Raw genomic sequence first — 6,356 nt, 5'->3', positions numbered from 1 at the left:
TGGAAGCTAGAGGGACCATGGTGGCGGTGGCTGCGGTAAGGGGCTGGTGGCAGGGGCTCACGGGGTCCGTGGTGCTGGCCAGGGTGGCCGGGCAACCCCTCGGTGCTGCTTCTGCTGGTGAGGAGGGAAAGCACCCCACTGTCAGACCACGGAATGATGTGGCTCACAAGCAGCTCTCAGCATTTGGAGAGTATGTGGCTGAAATCCTGCCCAAGTATGTCCAACAAGTTCAGGTGTTCTGCTTCAATGAGTTAGAGATCTGTATCCATCCTGATGGGGTCATCCCAGTGCTGACTTTCCTCAGGGATCACACCAGTGCACCATTTCAATCCTTGGCTGACTTGACAGCAGTGGACATCCCCACCTGGCAGAACCATTTTGAGATTGTTTACAACCTGCTTTCTCTGCGTTTCAACTCTTGGATCTGTGTGAGGACTTATACAGATGAGCTGACACCCATTGAGTTCACTGTTTCTGTGTATAAGGCAGCTAACTGGTATGTGAGAGAGATCTGGGACTTGTTTGGAGTCTTCTTTGCTAACCACCCTGACCTAAGAAGGACGCTGACAGACTATGGCTTTGAAGGACATCCTTTCCGGACTTTCCAGTGTCTGGCTGCCTTGCGTTACAGTATGATGATGAAGTGAAGCGGGTGGTGGCCGAACCCATCCAGTTGGCCCAGGAGTTCCCCAAGTTCGACCTGAACAGCTCGTGGGAGGCCTTCCCTGCCTATTGACAGCCCCCTGAGAGTCTCAAGCTTGAAGCCGGAGACAAGAAACCTGAAACCAAGTAGCTTCAGGTAAGGCATGTGGATACTAGAGTGTTTGACCTCTAACTGAGCATCCCTGTAAATAAAACCTGTAGACCAAAATCAATCAATCAATCAATCAATCAATAAGACTTGAATCTAGATATTTTAATTTTAAGGCAATTATTCACAATGCAGATGAATTTTAAGTCATATAAATACACATATATAAATAAATTTAAAAAATAATATAAATACACATATATAAATAAATTTAAAATCACATGAGCATTATTATTTCAAAAACATTTAATTTTTTTTTTAATTTTTATTTGCACTTATTCTATGCAGAATTTACTCCCGGGCCATAAGTTTTTGTTTCTTCAGTTTCTTCTGGGATATCTTTTTCTTCTGTGCAACCTCCTCTTCTGGTTTAGGAACAATCTGTTCTTTTTCAGTAAGAATCATTTCGTTGTCACAGGGAGAGCTCATGTATGGATTAATCTGGCCAAGAGCCCTGTAAATTCTATGTCACATCTTGGGGGCTTTGTTCACCTGTATGTGCTCAATGACCAGAGGCTCTACATCTAAACTCTTAAGTTCAGCATTACTCTCTGCATTTTTAAGCATGTGCAATAAAAATTCAGCACTCTTCTTGGGTCATCGACCCTGTGTCCAGCCCCACTGTTTGGCCTGTGCACACCTACCAACTCCACCATTGTAGTGACAGAATGGCACACACTGTTTCTGCAAAGTGACATCTTTCAGATACTTGGTGGCTTTTCGGATATGCATACACTTGATAGCCTGGGCAGTTTCATGTGTGTTCTTAAAGTGAACATGAAGATTTGAACCTCTCGATTTGCATGATTTTGTAGGGTTTTCTGGGTCCAGAAAGTAGCGAACTATTTTCGGAGGTCACCTCAGGCCCCGCGGGGGAGATTATTTCAAAAACATTTTATCCATCCTCTACCCTCTTCCCTCTGGCAACTGAGAGTTTGTTTCCTTTATTTGTGATTCTGTTTCTGCCTTTTGTTTGTTTATTTCTTTGTTTTGTTTCTTAAATTCCACAGATGAGTGAAATCATATGGTATTTGTCTTTCTCTAACTGGCTTATTTCACATAATAAGCATAATATCATAATATCATCTAGGGCCATCCATTTTGTTGCAGATGGCAATATCTCTTTCTCTTTTATGGCTAAGTAATGTTCCATTGTACATATATACCACACCTTCTTTATCCATTCATAAATCATTATGGCTGAGATTAAAATCCTTTATACTAACATTCCTAATCCCAACTTCCTCTTTGCCTCCTCTTTGGGTAGTCATCTATTAAAAGGAATTTATCATTCAATATGATTTTCTAAGCATTTCTGTAATATAACTTTGTCCAAAAAGAAATGTTGGGATAATCTGTTAAAGACCCTAAACTCTAGATATTCCTATTTAATTTGCTGTGTTTAAAAAATGATGTCATAGTATCAATGGATATAATTAACTATTTGATTTCAGCAAAGCATTACATAATATAAATTTATTTGGCCATTTTCATTTTGAAGTAATTTAAATAATCTACTTTTTTAATAGTGTAAATAATAGTTCTCAAATATTGTCCTTATACATAATTTGATTATCTTTGTGATTAATTAGAGAGGGGAGGTAATTATTTTGTAAATCTCATCACTGGAGGCTATAAGAAGAAATGTTGAACAGATTTTTAAATTCATGTCACTACAAGAGTGATTTTATTTTAAATCAGAGTTAACAAATGGCTAATATATTTTCTGTTTTATAATTCTGTATCTATTTTTAAAATAAACTTCAGGAAAATAATAGTCCCATTCTATTATCAGAACCAAATAAGAGAGTGCATGCAGAATAGAAGAGTCCTAAAAAAATAGTTTTTATGAGGAAATAAAAAGATAAATAAAAAAATATTTTAAGACAAATGAAAAATTTAAACACAACATATCAAAACTTGTGAGATGTAACAAAAGAAGTCCAAAGAGAAAAGTTTAAGGCTATAAATACATACATTAAGAAAAAAGAAACATCTCAATTTACTACCCAACATTATGCCTCAAAATCTAGAAAAAGAACAAATTAACCCCAAGGTTAACAGAAGGGAGGAAATAATAAAGACTATGGCAGGAGTAAATGGAACAGAAATGGGGAAGATTAATGAAACTAAGAGTTGGTTCTTTGAAAAGATAAACAAAGTTGGCAAACTTTTAGCCAGACTAATCATGAAAAAAAGAGAGAGGTTGAATTAGGAAAAAATAGAAAATCTGAACAGACCAATAATAAGTAAGGAGATTAAAGCAATAATCAAAAGCCTCTCACCAAAGAAAAATTCATGATTAGATTGCTTCTTAGATTAATTCTACTGAACATTTAAAGAAGAGCAAATGCTAATTCTCAAACTCTTTCCAAAACATGAAGAGGGAAAAACACAGCTAAATTCATTTTATGAGGCCAGCAGTTACCTGGTACCAGAGCCAGATAGTGACACTCCAAGAAAAGAAAAACCACAATCCAATATCCCTGATGATTATAGATGAAAAAGTTCCCAGTAAAATATTAGCTAACTAAATTTAACAGCACATTAGAAGTATCATACTTTATGATCCAGTGGAATCCGTCCCTGGGATACAAGGATGGTTCAACACAAGAAAATCAATCAATAAATATATCACATTAATAGAATGAAAGACAAAGTCCATATAATCATGTTGAGAGATGCAGAAAAAACATTTCACAAAATACAACATCTTTTCATGATAAAAACTTGCAACAAATTGGGTATAGAAAGAATGTACCTCAACATAAGAAAGGTCATGTATGACAAACCCACAGCTAGTGTCATATTTAATCCTGAAGGGTTAAAAGCTCTTGTAAGATCAGGAACAAGACAAGGGTACCCATTCTCACCAATTTTATTCAGTATAGTAATGGAAGTCCTAGTCAGAGCAATGAGGCAAGAAAAAGAAATAAAAAGCATCAATATTGGAAAGGAAAGGTAAAATTGTCTGTTTTTAGGTGACATGATTTTATATATGGCAAGTCCTAACTCCACCAAAAATTTAGAACTAAATAATAGTATTAAGTAAAGTTGCAGAGCATAAAATCAATATTCAGAAACTAGTTGCATTTCTATACCTAACAACCAAATATCTAAAAAACAAATTAAGGGATTCACAATAGTCTTCTTTCTGCTTTTCTTCAGCTTCCTCTGCTTCTTCACCATGCATAGTTCTACCTTTAGGTAACCTTCAGTGACATCTTTTTACTAGCTTTCCAGTCTAATTAAATCTCATTGCTATCTAAAATTTTACTATATCTTATACTCCTCCTTTCTGATATTGATAACACTTGTATTAATTCTTCAGTATGTATCTTCATATTAGACTGTTCAGGAACTATTCTGTTGTGCTCACGGCTGTGTGTCCAGATCTGTCACAGGGTAGAGATCAATGATTAATTGTTGCTGATTTAATATCTTCACTATTTCAAACTTGGGTGACTTGGAATATGAAATAATTATTAAGAGAAATATGAATCTAGGGATCCCTGGGTGGCTCAGAGATTCAGCACCAGCCTTCCACCTGGGGCGTGATCCTGGAGTCCCGGGATCAAATCCCACATTGGGCTCCTTGCATGGAGCCTGCTTCTCCCCCTGCCTGTGTCTCTGCCTCTCTCTCTCTCTCTCATGAATAAAAAAGATCTTTAAAAAAAGAAATATAAATCTAAAAGAAAAAGCCATTTTTTTCAGGAAATAAATGTATGTTTTCATGCTCAATTTTAACTTATATAGGACTTCCAGGTATAGTCATTTAGAGGCAATTATAAGCATGAAGCTTAAAAAAAAGTAGAAAAAGAAACATTAAAATGAATATAAAACTTAAAATACGAGTAGTCTTATACTGATAAGGAGAAAAAAAAACACATGTGGCAGAGAACACAAAGCATGTTGTGTTCTGTGCTGTGTGCTCACTAAGCATGAGCATCCATTATGGGAATCTAATCATTAAGGCTATGATAATTAATATGGTTGCTCAGGAAAAATACAGGAACAAAGCCAAGGACTAAACTTTTAAGAATGGCTAAATTTTGGCAATAGAATGGATAATAATAGCAAATAAAGGATATAGAGAAAAAAGAAGAGAGCAATGTTTATATGAAGTTACAGAAGCCAGAGAAGGGAGTGCATGAGTCGGAACAAGAGCTACAAAAGAGTTTGGGGCTGGAGACTGAGGAAATGATGGTGTTTGGTATGTAGGAGTATGAGTTCAATATGTTTTTCAAGAAGAAGTTTGGGTAAGGTAGGAAAGTTATGTTAAAGACTTTTAAGAAATATATGGAAAAGATCAAATGGGAGCTAAAGCACAAATTTGTTCAAGGATTTTGGTCAAAAGTTGGAAAAATGGAGTTTTAGCTTGAAAAGAGGGCAGGCTTGTTATTTTTCTTTCAAAGGAAAAGGAAGGTTTTACCATGTATAAGGTAGAAAGAATAGCCAATGAACTGGGTGAGTTAGAGAATTAAGAAATAAAAGAGATAAATGAGGAAGAAACTTACTAGAAAACACATGGGGATTATTATTTACTTTTATCATCATCATCATTATTATCATTGCCATCTTTATTAGGATGGACAAAAATGCAGGTTAAAAGCTTCAGCTTTTCAAATAATAATAATAGCTGTAATTTGTTAAATGTTTACAATCTGCCAAAAAATCTGTTAATTACCCTTTATTACCCTGTAAGGTAGAAAATTGCACATCCATTTTGGAGATGATGACATTGAGGCTGTGAAGCTGGAAAACATGTCAGGGTCACACCATGTCAACAAAGAATATTTAACTTTGTCTGACTCCAAACCCTAAGCACTCCACCACAGCATGATGCTGTTTTCCTGTAAAAGAAATGATTTCCTCAAATAATGCAAAAGCAAAGAGGGATTGATGCACAGATATTTTTTGAGTAGGAGCAGAAGCAATTGGTTAAGCTTAGGTTGGGATGGTTTCAATTTTCTCAGTAGGAGGTGAGGTTATGTGCGAAGAGGGGAGGGAGGAGCATTGGGATTAGGGACTCGAGTGCAGCGGAAACATTTGGAACAGCTGTAGTGAGGAATGCAATAGGGAGTCAACAAGTGATAAATAAAAGATTTGCTGAGATACAGTGAGAGCCTAGTTAAGGTCACTTGACTTGGTCACTATAGTCTAGTGACTTGCTTCGGTTTACAAACATGGGAAGAGAAACCAGGCAGGCAGTAGGGGTTACTGAAATGTGGAGATTGGTAAAGTGGAAAGAGCTGAAGAACAAAGAGGAGGGAGATGTAGGTGGATTGAAAGTACATTATTGACCTGATTAATCGCATGCATGTTGGCAGAGTAGAGAGGAAGTGTGTGGCTCAGGGCCAAGAAGAAGCATGCATGATGAAGCCACTAAACAACATGATGAAGATGAAGACAGAAAAGACATCAGACAGAGGATAGCAGCCCATCAGTGGTTTAATAATGATAAAATAATTTTAAAAAAACTGCTAACATTTTTTGATTGCCCATCTTGGGCTAGAATCAATTCTTGTGTTACGGCATTGAATTC

General features: G+C 36.4%; 1 pseudogene; it reads left to right on the top strand.

Moving 5' to 3' along the window:
• Positions 1–17: 17 nt before the first annotated feature.
• On the top strand, positions 18–802 carry LOC144287484 (NADH dehydrogenase [ubiquinone] iron-sulfur protein 3, mitochondrial pseudogene; annotated as a pseudogene).
• The last annotated feature ends 5,554 nt before the right edge of the window (positions 803–6,356 follow it).

The sequence above is a fragment of the Canis aureus genome, chromosome 17 (genome assembly GCF_053574225.1).
Source record: "Canis aureus isolate CA01 chromosome 17, VMU_Caureus_v.1.0, whole genome shotgun sequence".
Classification (NCBI taxonomy): domain Eukaryota; kingdom Metazoa; phylum Chordata; class Mammalia; order Carnivora; family Canidae; genus Canis; species Canis aureus.
This window is presented reverse-complemented; position numbering and strand designations above follow the sequence as displayed.